This window comes from Panthera uncia, chromosome F2, assembly GCF_023721935.1.
Source record: "Panthera uncia isolate 11264 chromosome F2, Puncia_PCG_1.0, whole genome shotgun sequence".
NCBI classification, from domain to species: Eukaryota; Metazoa; Chordata; class Mammalia; order Carnivora; family Felidae; genus Panthera; species Panthera uncia.
Window position 1 is genome coordinate 42263281 of NC_064812.1, and position 11099 is coordinate 42274379.

The window sequence follows — 11099 nt, forward strand, 5'->3', positions numbered from 1 at the left end:
CTTGCTCAGAGACTGTCAGAACACAATTAGAAAAAAAGGGGGGTTGGCACTGGGGGGCTGGCAGAGGCATACCCCATGCTGGGAAATGTGTTTCCTACAAGTGAAGTGCTATGGGCGGGGCTGGTAACAAGAGAGCCCTGGTAGAAGTGCGTTGTGGGAGGTGTAGACTGGCATATTCTGGTTCTGTCAGAGTAGCTAAGAGCTGAGTAGTGGAGAAGTGGAGGCAGGCTGATGCTGCCTGCCTCTGGCAAGGAGAACCACTTGGGATTAATGACAGCTTGTCAGAGAACTCTGCACACCCCCTGCCATCCAAGGAGCTGGAAAGGGCTTTCGTCTCTCCTTCCTTGGTCTAGGAGTTCACATATACCGTGCAGAGGGATCTTTTCACATCTGAGCCGCAACTGAGAGCTAAATTCAAGTTCTATCCTTTGGCATTGTTAGGTCCAAGAAAAACAAGGAATAAGGATTACCACTTCTGGTATGGAAGCTAAGGTAATTAGACCACTCTATCCACTGAGGACAAGTCAAAGAGCTGGATAAGTTTGTTTGTTTGTTTGTTTGTTTGTTTGTTTTTAAAGCATCAAAGAACAAACAGGGTGGGGAGCAATTGCTTCGTTCAAATCTAGGAGAGGATAAGAACCCAGAGAGGTAAGCCCAGAACTCAAAGCTGCCTTTGTCCCAAGAGTATTTGCTGATCCAGAAGAAACAGCTGAAAACCAAGCTGATGGATTCCCGGTTCAAGAAGACAAAAGTCAAAACCTAGAACCCAGAAAAAAATATGTCCTGTGTTAAAACATCCTTTCTTTAAGCTGGGATCCTAACAGGGCCATAGACTCAGACTAACGTGAACTGGAAGAAAACCTTTCAGTGACCCACAGCCTCGTTTTACCATGCCCAGGTGGTTGAGGAAAACTCAAGACTTAAATTTAGATGAAGGGAGCCCTGGACTTAGTAATACCCCTAGGCACCCAGCAAAAATAAATGAAAATTCTCCCAGGATGGATATGTCTTCATCCTAGGGGTCCTCATTATTACTACAGTTTTCCAAATACAATGATCAGCACGTAGTGAAAGATAACCAGACACCCTCAGAGCCTGGAAACTGTAAGTTAAAAAGAGTGGAAAGACCAGACAACATAAACAGACACACAAAGACCTAACAATTGAATTATTATATGCAAACTATAAAACAACTCTTCTTATTACATATTTATAGAAATAAAACACAGGCAGAAAAAAAATTTAGCAGGGACCTAGAAATTACATTTAAAAAGTGATGGGGCAGGGGCGCCTGGGTGGCTCAGTCAGTTAAGCATCCGACTTTGGCTCAGGTCATGATCTCATGGTTCATGAGTTCGAGCCCCGCGTCCGGCTCTGTGCTGACAGAGCCTGGAGCCTGCTTCGGATTCTGTGTGTCTCTCTCTCTCTGCTCCTCCCTTGCTCACACGCTGTCTCTCTCTCAAAAATAAATAAAGATTAAAAAAAAAAAAAAAGTGATGGGGCAGAATTGAAAAAGAACCAGATACAATTTCTAGAGTTAAAAACTGCGGTAAGCAGCACGAACAGCTCAGTGGAAAGATTCAGTAGTAAGTTATACATGGCTGAAGAGAAAATCCACAGAGTGGAAGAAACTGTTGGAATGCAGCACAGAGAAACAAAGGTGGAAAACAGAAAAGAGAATTAAGAGACTGAGGATCCAATGGAGGTCTAACAGGTTTTGTTTTGTTTTGTTTTGTTTTTGAAGTTCCACAGGAGGAGAGGGAAAAGAACAGGGCAGAGGCACTATTTGAAGAAATGATTGCGATAAGGCTGGCAGCAGGATCCCTGAACATCCCATCAGCTAGGTTCCCAGCACACTCCCAAGTTAGGGACCCCGTGAGCCCAGAGTGCAAGGAGATCCTCTAGGGGGCGGTGTTGTCTAGTGTCAAACAGGTCTGAGCGTTTCAGACATGTAAAAGCCCAAATGCTCAACACTGGTGGGAGAATAGGCAGTTATCTCCCTTGGCTGACAAGTAAAGAGTGTTCCAACCTGAGAGAGTCGCATATGCAGAGACTGGAAGGTGAAGAGAAGGGAAGGGACGGGACTAAGGAGGGGCGGGAGGAGGATAGGAATGACTCCTAAAATTATGAATGAGTTCCTCTTCTGGGGTATAGAGGCACATGACCAGATGACAGAGAAGACCCCAAACGGATAGGTGGAATGGGAGGGAAGAGCCTTCTAAGAAGGGAAGTGGCCTGATCAGACTCGTGTTAGGAGAAGCATGCTGGGCAGAGTATGCAGAATTGACCAGAGCTGGGAGAGTGATGGCTGTCCTAAGTCATCCAGATGAGAGCTGAGGGTGACCTGCTTAGGTAATGACATTTAAGACGTGGCAATAGCTGGGGCACTCGGGTGGCTCAGTGGGTTAAACATGGGACTCTTGATGTCAGCTCAGGTCATGCACAACCGACTCTGTGCTGGGTGTGGAGCCTGCTTAGGATTCTCTCTGTCCCTTTCCCCCACTCATGTGCTAGCTCTCTCTCTCTCTCTCTCTCTCTTTCAAAAAAAAAAAAAAAGAAAAGAAAAGAAAAGAAAAAAGAAAAAAGGTAGAAGACAACAATACCTGATATTGGTAAGGGTGCAGGAAACAGGCATTCTCAAATGCTACTGTTGAGATAGTTAATGGATGCAACTTTAGGGAATACAATTTAGGAATATGCAATAAAGGCTTAAAAATGAATGTAATGTTTGACCCAGTAATTCCACGTGTAGGGTTTATCCTAAATAATTTAAAATGTACAGTTTATTTCAATATTAATTATGAGGAAAACAACCTAAATGTCCAACATTGGGGATCAATCAAATATATGTACACAAATAATATTTATAGAATTAAAAATCATATTGTAAAAGATTCATTTTCCTCTTGACACTTTTATCTTTTAATTTTGTTCTATAATTAACATGGATCATTTTTGTAATGAAGAACAAATCAATGAAAAACGTTTAGAGTTTATGAAAATGTGACAAGGAATGTTTCTAAAGAACACAAGGAGTAAGTTCCAAAAATAGAAATTATGCAAGGCATATGCTTTGGCCTCTACATAATAAAAATTGAAAGTAGTATCATATGTATGAATGACTCTACCCAGGGGGAATGCAAGTAATACCATATTTTATTTATTTCTCAAATTATTCAGCACCAGTTTGAGTCCCTATCTTCCAGACTGGTGGAAAGTCATGGCCTTGGCCTTGTCCACCCTAGGTCCCCTGCAATCATCCAAGAAGTTCATTATAGGCAGCTCAAAGCAGGATACTGGCAGGTGTTTATTCCCAAGCAGAGAAGAATCCTAGCATCTTTAAGTCTACTGCTGAGCTGTTCCTTGCTTCACAAAGCACTTTTGCCAGCCTGGGTCTTCCTCTGTCTGTCCCGTGCAGCTGGCCCCTATGTCCCAAGGTCAGGCTGCAACAGTCATGTCTTTCAAAGGGGAGCAGCCTTGTGGACAATCCCACTTCGATATCTGAGAGTCCAAAAGGGGAGGGCTTGTATGGTTTCCCAAATCAGATTGTCTCCAGGGGCAACAATTCAGTGTCCTCCCAGGTTCCCAGTTATCAAGTCCGCAGCCCCCAAGGTCACCTGGGTGAATGCCTCTCCTGCTCACAAGAATACCAGTGTTCCTATCAAGGCTATCCCCAGAGCAGTGCAGTGTTCCACGGAGGAGAAGACAATAGCCTCCTCCCTAACTCTTGTCCTGAAATAGCTCAGACTGTACCAAAAGCCTCAAAAGATTCACTCAATTTCTCCATCTCTGGGCATAACCCTTGTCCATGAGCCCACCAAGTGTCTCAAGAAATATAGTTAAGTTTCTGGCCTTAAACCCTGTGTGAGGAGCCAAAACAAAGCAAAACAAAACAAACCCAAATACACCGAACAAAAACCAAAACGAAAAGAACTCCTGCTCAACCTTCACCTTCAACCCAAATTCCTCTTTCCACCACCAATTACACAAATAAACTGCAGGTATGTGAGTGGGTGCACAAAGAGATTCTGGGCCCCGGGGATGGAGATGTTTGCCTTGTTCACGGTGTCTCAGTCCCAGCTCAGCAAGTCAAAAATGCCCAACACTTACCACAAGCACAAAGAGCAATTCTTGACTCATAAAATGCACCAATAAATGATCCTTTCAGAGCATCTTCTATTACCGAGTTAGACCTCCAACAGTGCCAATAGCTTTCCGAGTCTGGTGGTTATGACAAGACGGAGCCTCTGGCTTCTCTCCTTGTTTTTTTCCTTCCTTTGCAATCTCCTCTGCTTTCTCCCTTCCTTGTCCATCTCCCTTCGTCTTTCTTTTTCTATTGATTCTTTGCCAAATTCTGTTATTAATTATAATAGCTTGAATTAATCCTCTTGAGTTTTGCAGATAGAAATGATGTAATCTGAAAATGGTGATACACTTATCTCTGTTCCAATAACTCTTCCCTTCCTTTCTTATGGCACTGGCCTTTCCTTTCGTATTACGCTTAACCCTCAAGTTAATGTTATGTGAGAGGAGTGACAATGAATAGCTCCATTTTATTCTTCATTTCAAAGGCAATAATTCTGTTATATACCTTTGTATACTGTATATATCTTCTATACTATATATACCTTCTATCTACCTTTCTATACCATATTTGGTAAATAGTCTTCTTTTTCTATCTTACTAAGACATTTTTGTGGGGGCACCTGGCTAGCTCAGTTAGAGGAATATGTGACTTTTGATCTTTGGGTCGTGAGGTCAAGCCCCAGGTTGGATGCAGAGATTACTTAAATAAATAAACTTTAAAAAAAGACATTTTTTTAAAGCCAGCATTAGGTTTCGAACATTATCAAATGCCATTTTGACATATATTGGTCTATTTCTTATATGTACTAGAGTTTTCATAAACCATACTGTTCTTAAGATCTACAAAAGAAAATTTCCTAAATGTCCATTAATTGGGAATGGATAATTAAATGGTGGGGGATTCACACAATGGAATGTTATATGGCCATGAAAATGAGTGACTTATTCTGCTACTGCGCGGAACAATATGGGTGAATCTCATAAATATAATGTTGAATAGAAGCAACCGGGCAAAAATCAAATCTACTCTACAGTCCCATTTATATAAAGTACAAATGCAGGTACATGTGTCATCTATGGTGTCAGAAGCGGTAGTCATGACTGAACAGGAACAGGAGGTGGACCCCTGGAGTGCTGCTATCTTCTGTTTCTTGATCTGTTTCTGATGCTGTTACGTGGATGGGTTCAGTTTGTTAGAATCTGCACAATAGAGGGAAGTGAGGACCATTGCGGAGGGCAGGGGGTGAACTTCCATCGAAAGGTAAAAGGTAAAATTTCCAACTAATTGCTGCAGCTCAGGAATATAATATGAAGAAGGCAGAAGTCTGGATTTTTACATGATATCTCCCCTTTAAATATTTCTTTTTAAAAATTAAAACCAAACACAAACAAAAAACACTGTATCAGCCAAACACAGCATGTCTGAGGGCCAGACTTAGCTTATGGAGCCCAAACTTGCAGCCTCTGTTTAGAATTTGGCAGGGTCAGGCGTTTAAACCCCAGCTGATTAAAAGCTGATCAGCTCCTCTGGGGGATTTGCTTTTCTTCCTGCTGGAGATGCTGTTCAGATATGGCAGAAAAGGGTCACTTACTAAAGTGCCAAGCTTTCATTGTTATTTCCACATATGCCCCGCCCCCCCCCCCCCATAAAATGTGGGAGAAAGGGGTGAAAGAGAAGTTTTGGGTCCCTCTAAAGACCACCACCATCCTGTAATGTTCTATAATGTCCTCGCTCAGAAACTGCTGCTCATTCGTGGTTTGGTTTCTCAAGGAAGCATGACAGAAAAAAAAATGAGACAGCACTTGAAATAGAATGGAATCTGCCACAATGGGGCAGTATAATTCCATCCTGCCTACAATCCCTAACCACCTGGGCTTCCCAAATCCCAGCCCCAGATCCTTGAAGAGGAGTCTTATGCAATGCAGGCAGAGAGGGAGAGGTTATAGAAGGCAGAGAATACATTTGGGACACTATGATCTCTGGTTTAGGACATAAATTGAACTTGAAAATAGCTAGATCCATATTTTGAGAAAAGATCAAGAGGGAAGTTCAACAAAAGAGGAAAATGTATTATCAAGGATCTTATTGGTGTTTTTCCCTTGGGGATTTCAACATGGGTAGTTTTCCTTTATGAGTTAGCCAGGTAAACATCTGGTCACTGACGCTGCTGTGCTTTAGAAACAATCTAAGTTAAATCTGCTTTTATCAGCAACAAACATCCAGTGTCTTTTTTTCTATTCACGAGAGGGGAGAACCGAATCAATAGACTCGAGCCACAAAAGGATGATTCCAAAAGTGTGCTGTTGGGTGACTATTTTGGAAGTTAGGATGCATTTTTTTTGCACAGAAACCAAGTGATATCTAAGGATTAAGTTTCCATAAACAGGTCAAGAGAAACTATTTGACCCAGAATGAAACTAAAATATTATTTTTACAATTAAGAAGAATAGAAAATAACACGTCCTGAGAAAGAATAACTAAGAACACAGCAAACAAGGTGAACCATTCAGCCTCACTTATTAAATATTTGCTTTGTGCAAGATGCAGGTGATCTGAATTTGTTGTTTGGAAGATCAGCACTAGCAGGTTTAGCGGGGAGGGAGGGACAAAAGCCCCATGAAAGTGGGTGAAGAGGAAAAGGAAGAGAGAAAGTAGAACCAAGTGAGTTTGTTCCTTCGAAGACCTTGATGGGGGAAAGGGAGAATGCTGTCGTGATAAGAGGGAAAGAGTGCAGGACCAAGGAAGACAGAGGGAGAGGCGAAAATACAAGCCAAAGGGGGCAGAATTGATGGACCTATCTATGTTCTTGTGGCAAGCATTATTAGTTGCTCTCTGCTAATCAATCTTTGCCTATCCTAGTAAGAGTACCTTGATTTTTTTTAATGTTTATTTATTGATTTTGACAGAGAGAGAGAGAGAGAGAGAGAGAAGTGGGGAAGGGGCAGAGAAAGAGGGAGAGAGAATCCCAAGCAGACTCTGAGATGTCAGCGCAGAGCCCGATGCACGACTCAAACTCACAAACCGTGAGATCATGACCTGAGCCAAAATTAAGAGTCAGCTACTTAACCCACTGAGCCACACAGGCGCCCCAAGAGCACCTTGATTTTAGTCAGGAAACCAATGCACTTAGCTAAAAGACTATTTTCCATCACCCCTTGCAGCCAGATGTGGCCTTATTGATAAGGTCTGGCCAATGAGACAGAAGTAGAAATTTCAGGTGGGACACTTAGGGAGATTGCTGATTCCGCCAGGAGAAAGCCCTCTTGTCCTTCTTACAGTTGAAACATATAAATGTGAAACACATACTTCTCACCCATTATCTGAGCACATGCCAAAGTGTAATTGATTCATTAATGAGGGGAGCCAGCAAGGTGACAAAGCTGGCTCAGTAGGGAAAAAAGAAATCCTGAAATAAGAATGCTAAGTTAGACAGAAAGTGGCAAATGTTCTTCAAGGTAATAAAACCATCTCTCCTGAGAAAACCTCATTTGCATCTTGCCCATTTTTAACAAATTAACGTCTAATTTTAGACTCTGAACCTTAATCAGCAGCAATGAAAGAGTAAGCCATTCACCAAGTGAGAAGACCCTAGGGGGAACGTGACAATGCTCTAGGATGACAGTGACAGGACCCACAGTCACCCTTTTGCTTTATTTCCAAGTTCTGGACACTTTTCCTGAACACCACCTTCTTTCTGCCTGCTGTCTGAAATACGGGTGCAGTTACAGCAGCCACGAGGAGGAAGCCAGGAAGTACAATGGCAGGGCAGAAAGGGAAAAGGAGCCTGGGTCCCTGATGACTGTGCAGTCACTGAAACAACCCTGCACCACCTACTCCTGACTTCTTTTTGGGGGGGAGGGGTGATAAGCTTCTCTCTCATTTAAGCCATCGCTTCTCTTATTTGTGGCCAAGCTCCATCTTCTCATGGGGCGGGAGGCAGACGTCTAGAGACAGAAATAATTATTTAAATAATGCTGGCAATCCCGTGGACCACTGCGCTCTGAGGTTGTCTACAGGCAGGAAGCCTCTTGGTAAAACGTACCAAAAAAGGTCTGGGTGATTTAGGGGGTTCCAAAGCGCACACAAATAATGAAATGTATTGTTCATCCCAGTGGGCAGTGATGGCTTTCCTATAACCTTGAAGAAGAAACTGAAGATCTAACTCGGGACTAGAGAGGCACTAATAAATTTATCCACAAAAACTTGGATGGTGACACCAAAGGAGAAGTCAGAATATTCACAAATGTGCTCAAATGTCCCAAAAAGCTTACTGCATTACTCAGTACAACCCCCCCTTTGGACTTTCATGCTTTATTACCATATTCCTTGTGCAGGAAACATGCTTTACACCTATATATTACTTTTGCTTGATACACTCATACTTCTATATTACCCTACAGAACCGCATTCCCACAGCCCTATCTGACATACTGTGATGCGTGATTTGAGAAGCCTACTAGGATAATTTTGACTCTGTGTGACGCTTGCCTGTGTGCTGACGCCAGAATCTAAACTCCACCTTAAGATGTGATTCCACCCTAGAGAAGCTGAAAGGGGCTCTGATCAAGATTGGTGGAGAGACAAGCTTTAAAACTGGAGAGAAGGAGGGAAATGTAGACACAGATAAATTTGTTGTTTAGGAAGTGGGAAACGAAGCAAGCTCTTCTAGATGGGTTTGGGAATTGAGTGAGGACTTGTGAGACCATAAGCAAAGAGATATGCCTAAACCTCACACGGGACTTGGCTTCAGCTTGGCATCCTCTCCCTCTTCCTCTGTTTCCCCCACCCAGTCGGGGGGCCGGGGTGGGGTGGAGCGGGGGTGGGGGCGGTGGGGAGGAGACAGGGAGGAGAAAGATCGAGCAGTTATGCATTGAGCCTGGACTCAGAGTAAATACAGTCCAATCCATAAGTAAGATAACATTTAGCCAAGTTGTGCAATGTGATTACATTTGGCTAAGAGCCTAAAGCCTTAGTCACTTATTTTAAACTTATTTTAGATTAAATTCTAAAATTTAGAATTCTAAAATTTAGGTGCACAGTAGGCACTTAATGCATGTTGAACGATCGGCTGAGTCCAAGGACTTGTTTTGTAACTTTCTGAATGCTGCAGAAGCTGCTGTCCAGAAGAAAAACCGGTCAAGAAAAGAGCCCCTTTAATGGCAAGGAGTTCACATGTACCGCACTTGAGAAGCCCTCCAGAGGCTGCGTGTCCCTTGCTCCTGTTTCCTCTCTTCGGAGGCTATACCTTCCACTTTCTTAAACAATACCTCTTTTTGAGTCAGAAAGAACCAGGGAACGGTGTCCTGACAGAAAAGGATTGAGCATGAATGTTAGCATCTTACGTAACTTGTATTTTTATACCACAACTTAAACCTAATACCATTTTCCTTTAGTGTCTATATTTATTTTTGAGAGCACCATATTTTTAAACTGCACGCTGTGCTGACTTTCTCTCCACTGTCCAGGCTACCCTGGGACTTTCTGATATCATCAGGGTGGTTGACCACGGTTGTGTGTTTGGTGTTCACAAATACTAATGAGGCAATGCGGCATCTTTTGTGGAGAGACAGTGGGAAGTACCCTTTGTCTCCCTCTGGGTTTTAGACAATGATCAAATACAAAAGAAGCAGGAGGTAGATTCTGGCAGCAGCCTCCCAGCCTTGGCCGCCTCTTCTCCTGAACAGGGAGCTCAATTTCTTGGTCACTAAGGAAGGTTAAGCTCAGTTTGCCATGAGAGGAGGGAAATCATTTCTTTCAGCAGCAAGTAAGTTTCTTGAGTACCTGAAGGAATTTAAGTGAGCCAGGACAGGGAAAGACTTCCTCTTTAGGACACGGACAAAGGTGACCCTAAATGGAGAACACACTGGATTTAGGACAGCGATGTCAGACCCAGTGAACTTAGTTCTAACTGCCTTGTAAAGCGACCAAATATAAACTTTGTACCCAACTTTTGTGATGGTAGCCAGCCTGTCCCTATGTTACCCTCCCTGCTGTTGTAAGGGCTGCTCACACAGCAGACCCCAGATGAGTTACATATAGACCCAGATCATCTCTCCAGAGCTCCTACTGTGTGCCCGACCTAGAGGCCGGCAAGCGAAGGCAAGCACCATCTTTCTGAGTTAATAACCTCCACTCAGGCTCAAGTCCTGGAACAGCGGGAGCAAAGTCAGGAAGCAGCTGCCCCCTGGTCCCCCCCTCCAAGTGGGCATGGCTGGCTATGGTCCCCCGGGTCAGAGAGCTTGAAATGGGAGGTGGGGGGCAGTCCTCTTCCTCAGAAAGGGAAGCGATACAAATGAATGTAAAGGAGGAAAGGGTAATGCAACGATGCGCTGTCTCACATGCAAATGAGGAACCGAGCAAGGGAGCATTGGCAAGGAAAACCCAGCCACTGTCCATAGAAAGAAGATAATTTGCCAAGGGACAATAACATACTTTGTAAAGACTTTTTATAAGCCCTAATTAAACACACACACACATACACACACACACACACACACACACACACACACACACTGAGATAAAACCCCAAACCTCAGAAGCTTGATGTGGCTGAAAGGCAACTGGACAAAATCCTTTGGGGATTCCATTCTGTTAGCCTCTTCCTTTGCTGCCAGCTGCATAACGGGGGCAAGACAGGGGAGAGAGGGTTGTAAGGTGTTGGATCAGACTCACTCAAAGAGAGGCAAAAGGGAGGGACCATGGTGAGCAGGGGAGGAGAGAGCAAGGTCCTAGGATTTACTGGGTGTTAGACAAGAGTTGAGGGCAGAGGATTTAAAGGTTAACCATGTGTTATGACCTAGATTATGTGAAATTTTTAGAGATGTGAGTCAGACAGAAATATCTCAGAAAATGAATCCACTCTGAGACTACACTGAGTGCCTTGTGACTACAAGTATCCTCCAGACAAGGTAATGAGGCTCTCTTTAAGGTAATGCCCTTTTGTGAGCAGGTTAAATTGAGGAAAATGGACTCATTCTCTTCGACTGTTTCAAGTACTGTCTTTGCCACTCCA